This window comes from Sitodiplosis mosellana, unplaced genomic scaffold, assembly GCF_009176505.1.
Source record: "Sitodiplosis mosellana isolate CC-2019 unplaced genomic scaffold, AAFC_SMos_1.0 Smas_scaffold_5, whole genome shotgun sequence".
Taxonomy (NCBI): domain Eukaryota; kingdom Metazoa; phylum Arthropoda; class Insecta; order Diptera; family Cecidomyiidae; genus Sitodiplosis; species Sitodiplosis mosellana.
In genome coordinates, this window is record NW_022595248.1 from 2,997,481 (window position 1) to 3,004,822 (window position 7,342).

Genomic DNA, 7,342 nt, shown 5'->3' on the forward strand with positions numbered 1-7,342 from the left:
TATGTGTTGTGAATAGAAGTTGCGTTTTCATTCTCGGACATTCAATTATTTCAATATGTGGAAAACAATACACAAGTTATTCGACAGTCACCATATAGAAATAAATATCGTTCAGGAAATGTAATTCAAACGAGCTACATAACATTAAGCCATTTATGACGATAATATCGTCGGTGGTTTTCCTTCATTTTGCATCAAACACTTATTTCTCTCTTCTTTTTTTTTGGTTCTAAGAAAGTAGCCGAAAGTAGCTCAATAAACTTACTGTTTGGAAAGAAAAACGACAATGAAACTGATTAAAATGGACGAACACTTAAATTGATGGAAATAGTTTGGACTATGAGTCGAAAAATTAGCTCGCGTTCACGACAATTAAAATAAACTAGTTCAAGACAATTAAAATTAACGAACAGAAACGCGACGACGTCGGCAACGACGACGATCAGAAACAATTTATCGAAATTGTTCACAATGTTTTTGGCTAATTGAAAATTATAACTTCACACCACTCACGCAATCCGATTTTTAATTAAATTCGTTCAACGGAAAATCCAAATCGTAATTATTCGAATGCATTAATTAAAATCCTTGTTGGTTGGAAATGCTTTTAGTGGAAAGCGAATGGAAAAAAAACTGTCTTTTTTTTGGAAACGAAACGCTTAACATCGTCCTACTGACTGCACCAACCGATCAACAATGAGCATTTTAAAATGAATAGAATATTATATGCTATGAAAAATTGGCTAAAGACACAAACAGCCGAACACTGATCCGTACGCGCTTGAATCCGTCTGTCGAACGAACGAATAATACATAGAACTACTACATCACATACACATACACATACACCGTGTATGTGCTTATATTCTGGGCAATATACGAGTGAATGAACAACAACAAAAAATAACATAAGTACAGCACTCTCCTGACACACACGTTCACATATACGCAAGAGAGAGAGCACGTACACTACACACAGCTGTGTTTGTAGCGGCATCGCGTCGTTGTGTCGGTGAACAATTTTTTGAAAGAAAAAAAAACATAGACCGACGTTATATACACAACAATAACAACGAGCCGAATGTTTTGAAACTCGGGCGATGTGCATTTCACAAAAGCGGAGCACATGAAAGAGAGAAAATAAAAACAACAACAACAATGGCGTAGCGTTGTTTGAATGAACGAAGAAAGAGTTCTATTTACAGAGCACACTCACACACAGGGTGTCTACGTTGTATTCAGAGCGCATCCAGAATGGAAGAAAGCGGCCGGATATGACCCTGTTACACTTATCTATATTTTGTACAAGAGTTTTTTTTTGCCGTTTATTTGTTCACTGTTTCACAGTGTGAAATCACACACTATATCATTGTCTCAAGTACTGAATTTTATACGCCAATAAAATGCTTGTCGACCCGCACGACTCCCGTTTTCGTTTCATAACATAATCACATGGCTACAACAACCATCAAGTATAATAAATAATGTTTTTTTACTTAATCGCTTTTACCTCTCGTATTTCTCTATTTTCTCCACTCAATGGAATTGTTTCCGTTTGTAACGCGCACTTTGTCGTTCAGTCACACCGACTCCACATTATTCAAAAGTAACTAAAATACATCGAAGGTTTTCTGAGACTGTTTGTCTCAACCGAAGCGTCTCTATGAAAAAACCATCTAGTTATAAAAAAAAAACTCAATTTGACAAATGTTGCTCTGAAGAGTCGTCACTATTTTTCGTCAGCAATTTCATTCGTTTCACTAAGATTTTAATTTTGGAACAGCACAATTTCGTAACGCACCGATTCGTTGACGTACTTGATGAGAATTACAGCCGCTCACACTCAGTGAACACAGTTTATTGAATATGGCTAAATAAACACTCAATTATGCCAAACATCGAATATTCTGTCGGCAGGCAGATGATCTCTCCTTCTTTCTTTCGTTATCTGCCTTTGTTTTCTGCTATCTTTTTCAATTTTTCATTTGTCCTTGCTACTCTTTTTTGTTTGTTCAATTTCATATTTTTATATTTTTGGTTCTTTCAGTTCTTTCAATCAGATCATATAATGTGTTTTCGTCTTTATTTCAAAATTTATTGCGCTGTGCATCAGAGTGAGAGCAATAGAACAAGCGAACAGAGAGCCAAAAATATCCCACCAATACACTGCAATCAATCAACGACGCAACAAAGAAAAGAGAGAAAACCAACACACCGACTACTCTAGACATGTGAAAGATGTTGGCTGGAATAAAACGTAGAAAAACTGTAGACTTTATGAAATGATGTACAGCGTTTTTTTTTATTTGAAATTATGTTCGTGCGTTCTGAATATAATCATACAATGACGCTCGTTTGGTTGCTTGAACTTTGAAACGGCGCGGCTCTTTTTACGTCATGGATTAAGTGAAAAAAAGAGAGAATAAAGTCAAAAAACGATAGAAAAAAAACACCAACTCCGAACTGTTTTTATCGTAAAGTTGCTCATTATTAGAATACCATATGATTACTGATCGAATAGAAATAGAACTGTCTCAAATGACAAAAAAGAGTTCAGCTCAGAAACTGATTCTATACATTAGGATGGAACGATTTTATTTTTTTATTTATTGGGAAGTGGCGAAAACACGATTGTTAGGACGAACTGACAATGTGTTGTGTATAAATCATATACTTTGACATTTGTTTGCGCTGGTGGCGTACCTAGTCAATGAAGCTAACTGAGCTATGTAGCGAATATGCATTGCGAGTGTCAAGTTGGTTATGTATGTATTTTGATAAAACTTCTTTGGCCATCACCTAGTTGCGCCACATGTTGCATCGTTCCACAGACATTGTCAGTTCGGTTGGGACATGTTAAACAAGAAAAAAATATTTCCGGACCCATACCTTCAACGTGCACCTGAGTGGGCTTCGGATATATTTTGAATATCTCCGATTTTTCTCTAAAAAATCTGAGTTTGATCTCAGACACTATATTGACCACCCGAAGTGATAAATGGTGATGTCAAGGTTAGCCACCGACTTCTAGAAGTGCAACAAATTGGCTCTGCACTCGCCGTTTCTGACTTTCCGTATGAAGAAAAAAACCGATCCATCCTATTATAACTGCAACAACCTTGAATGAAAAAAAGAAACAACTCATGATATTCTGTTATGTTTGTCTGGTGGAAAAAAAAAACGTCAAAAAACCGGTACGGTTTCATATGAGAATGTTAATTGTGATAATATTTTGTGTGTCATTCACAAATTGGTCAACCGCTAAACAGGCGACACAACAACAGGTGTAAGCTATACACACTTTTTCTTGACCAACAACAAGATATTTGACAAAGAGGGCGCTTTCTTATGGACATTCCTATGTACAGCTGTTGGCACCCTCTTTGGTAGTTTTAAAGAAATAAGAGAGTTTCCTATCATTGCGTCGACAGATAGATTATTTTAATCGCAATCTTGTAAATAGACTGCGGACTTTTGACTTGAATAGTAATCAAAGATTTCTTAGTTCTTACTTAAAAAGCGATTACGATTGTTCAAAGTCAATGTTGTTTTTTGTTCGTACAAGAAAAAAAAAACAAAAATCTAAAGAGTCATTTATAAGCGCTGAATTTTGACTAGATTATGTTTTTTGCGATATTTGTTGCTAAGAATGTCAAAATGCCCGCGTTGTTTAATTACTATTTGCGGTGTAAATCAATGATAATTACGTTCTTTTTTTTCCCAAAGGTTTCATGATGTAGAAAAAAATCCGAATCTTGCGAATACTTAATTTAAATTGATGAATACTTTTGAATCCACACCATTTTTGCTTCAATGGAATTTTCAGTTCAATAAATCAAAGTGCATATAAATCAAAAGAACGAATCGCATATTAAATGAGTTTGATGCAGCACGCCACAGGCGGAAGACAATCGGCAAATGTAAATCGATTGCAATTAAGAAAAACAATACAAAAAAAACGATTGAATGCGATGGTGCATAGAATGTGGTCGTTGTTTAGACTATTAATTAGTTTTTATCAATTTGGTAAAGACAATTAAAAGGTCTCAGTAGACGGATCGACACATGCTAATGGCAACCTAATATAATTACCACCGCATTTGGGAGTGTGTGACAAAACTCACCGCAAATATCAAGGCAAAATATCTACAATATCATGTGTCTCCGTGTGCAAACATTTGTCATGTTTACTTATTCCGTTGTCGAATTTCGATGATAAATCATCGAAAATTAGCTGCATGTGTTTCTCGTCGGACCTAGACCAATGCAAAAACAAGTGAAACACTCGAAAAGATCAAGTGGAAAAGCCAATCGCATGAAATTCTATTCTTTTTTGAACACAATTAAATGCAAATTGACGATGAATAAATATTTATTCGTCATTGTTTCGGCCGTCGTGCGCACGCGAGTCACTTTTTTCTCATTCTTCTCTACGTGCATGTGCAATTGTGCAATTTTGCATAGAAAAGGACGAGAGATCAACTTATCGTACGACTCATTGAAATCGGTTAATCAAAATTGCTTGAAAATTATATGGCGTGCGTATGTACGGTGCTCGCGAATCAAATTCCAGGAGAGTGTGCCTTGCACAGAACATAATTGAAAATGGCTGCAAGCGTTTTCTTTGCTTTCGCGCATAAATCAACAGATAATTTTTAATCGATCGTTGCAATTTGTTGATCGGCACGGGATTCGTGTGCTGAGAGATTGCAACGATAGAAGAAACGGTCGAATGCAACATAAATTGAACAATATTTAATGCAAATGTGCGATCGAAGCGTATGTGCCTCTGTGTGTGTGTGCAATCGACACTTTCATCATCTTTTTCACCTGCGGTAATTTAAATGCTATGGCACATGTTGAATCAACATTGTTGATCATATAAAACATGAGAAGTGGGGTGTGACAATGATATATTCATCGAATAAATTACGCTACGGCTATTTTAATCGATTTATAAATGTATCATTACAAACAATGACGTGGTTAGAATCAGGAACAGATCAATTTTTCACAATGAATTTTCAATCATTTGAGATCGATTCTAATTATGATTCATAAATTGGCCGGCAGCAGCAGTATTTGCGTTCATTATCGTTAATCATTCATTATTTGGTGATATGTGCGGAATTGAGATGCTGTATGCGCGCGTCGCTCTGGGAGATAAACCGGTCTGTGGTCTTCAATTAACATTCGTTCCATTATATTTGATCACGTTGATTGCGGTGAGTCACGTGATTGGTTCTATATCTTCTCGCTCTATCTCATTCTTTCAACCAAAAATGCTGATTATGCGGATATCAGAGCGCGTGCATCGGGAAGTGAGGCAAACAAAGCAATATATTGATGAATAATTTGATCAAACATCCCAACCAACTGGGAACAATGCCTCCAGATTTCCGTAAACGAAACCATTAAGCCGCACAACGAATATTATTCAATTTACTTTTTGTTGGTATGATAATAAGAAACTTCCTATTTAGATATCATTGCTGTTGCATTTCGAAAGAACTGAACGGAGAGCCAGTCCAAATCAGCGCCGTAGCCAGGCCGGCGCAATGGGTGCATTGCACCCTCCAAAAATTTCAAAGGTGCAACAAAATCGGGTGCAAAGTCGGGTGCAAAATCGGGTTTCAAAGGTGCAACAAAAGAAAAATTTCGATTTTGCACCCTCCAATTTTTTTTTCTGGCTACGGCGCTGGTCCAAATTCACAGTTCAATTCAGTTGTAAACGAACTTAATTGAATCGACGTTGTAGTTTTTTCGAACAAGTTTTATGGCGGCACTGTCCGTTCAACATACTTTGTTGCATTCAAGCAAATTTACTTTGTTGCCTCATTAACAACAACAACAACAACATTACTCAATTGACCGATCGGCAGTAAGGAATAAAAATGAATGCATGTCTCTAATTGACTTCAATTAATTTATTGAATTTAGAGGATTTACAAATGAGAAAATCACCTTTAAAACAAGTGTTCTAGTCTGAGCCTACCCTCGATCAAACCAACTTAATAGATAGTTAAGGCGTAAATCATGCATCATTCAATATTTGTTTGCTTCTTTTTCTTTTAATTTTTTTTCATCATTTTTTCTAGATTTTTGTTTTCTTTTTTTGATGTGTTGGACTGAAATCGTTTTGAATTGCGTTCGAGTCGGAAGTAGAAGGAGACAATAAATTTAAACTTTACCCGTCCTGAGCATTGAACTTATGGCATTTGACACATTCGCGATAAATGATTTAAATTTGCTGGCGATAACAATTTGAATGAAGGTACATGCTCTGAATGAGACTGTCTGATACACATACTGTGTAACACATGCGATGCGTTTACTGTGATTTTCAGCTAATTTCAACCATTTAACGCTTGCTTGACACTTTAAACGTCGATCAATGGGAATATTTTAAATGACAAATTTGAAAGAAATAATATGTTTAACAGAATTGAAACGAAGATGTTATCAAAATACGATTCCAAATTAATCATAGAGAAAATTGAATAATCTTGAAAAACCCTGAAGTTGATAGAAAAAAAACGAAAATAAAAACAGAGATTAAAACAACGAAATGAAGGCCATAAAAGCAAGAAAAAAAAATCATTTTGTTTGATTCAAAGTTGAAAAAGGGCATGGTTGTTATTTCGTTTATATTAGCTAGTCGTCCTAAATCCGCTAAATCTTGGCATTGATTCTTTTCTAATACAGTTTTTTTTAAACAGTTTTATCAGAACAGACGAACCGCAACCCAAACCCAATTATGAAAACATTTCACGTATGCAACGCGTACTAATAAACATGATGTAGACACACCAATACACAATCGATAATTGGCTACGAGAGAATATTATGGGGAATGTATGAGTGATTGATATTCATTAAAATTGGCAAAACCATTGGAACGTGTGTGGCGTTTTGGGTACGTGTGTTTGCAATGTTTGCATGTAATTTGAATGTGATGTGCTTTGAATATTAAATGGTCGGGCTAATGTCTGTCGTGCACGAACTGGGAAGATTCTTGTGGGTGTTCGTTCTATGCGAAATTTGTGTGACCCATAGCAGCGTAGAAAAATAGTATGTAATTAAGAAAATTAATAAAAATGAAGAAAAAAAATTGCTGATTATAAATAGCGAACGTGATAAAAATTTCGAATCGCAGCTCGTGCCATTTGACGGGCATTTGCAAAGTCGTCGTTCATTTGTAATTAGCCATCGTGGCAAGTGAATATACTATTCATCGAATAGATACGTTCCCTTTTATTTTCCACAGCAATTAAAATCGATTCATAAAATTCAATTACATTACCATTCTCGGGGCGGTCACATTCTTTTTTTTCTCTCTAAT

The 7,342-nt window shown here is 35.7% G+C and overlaps 1 protein-coding gene across 4 annotated transcripts in view; it reads right to left on the reverse strand.

Moving 5' to 3' along the window:
- Positions 1–3,118, reverse strand: part of LOC129566806 (ATP-binding cassette sub-family G member 1) — a 16,792-nt gene extending 13,674 nt beyond the window's left edge. The window contains exon 1 of one of the 4 annotated variants that reach the window (XM_055443039.1): positions 1,511–3,118. The gene's annotated coding sequence lies outside the window, so the exon portion shown is untranslated. Of the gene's footprint in view, positions 1–265; positions 801–1,216 lie in introns of those variants that run through there. The other 3 variants (XM_055443037.1, XM_055443038.1, XM_055443040.1) reach the window with 3 other exon arrangements.
- Positions 3,119–7,342: the final 4,224 nt, after the last annotated feature.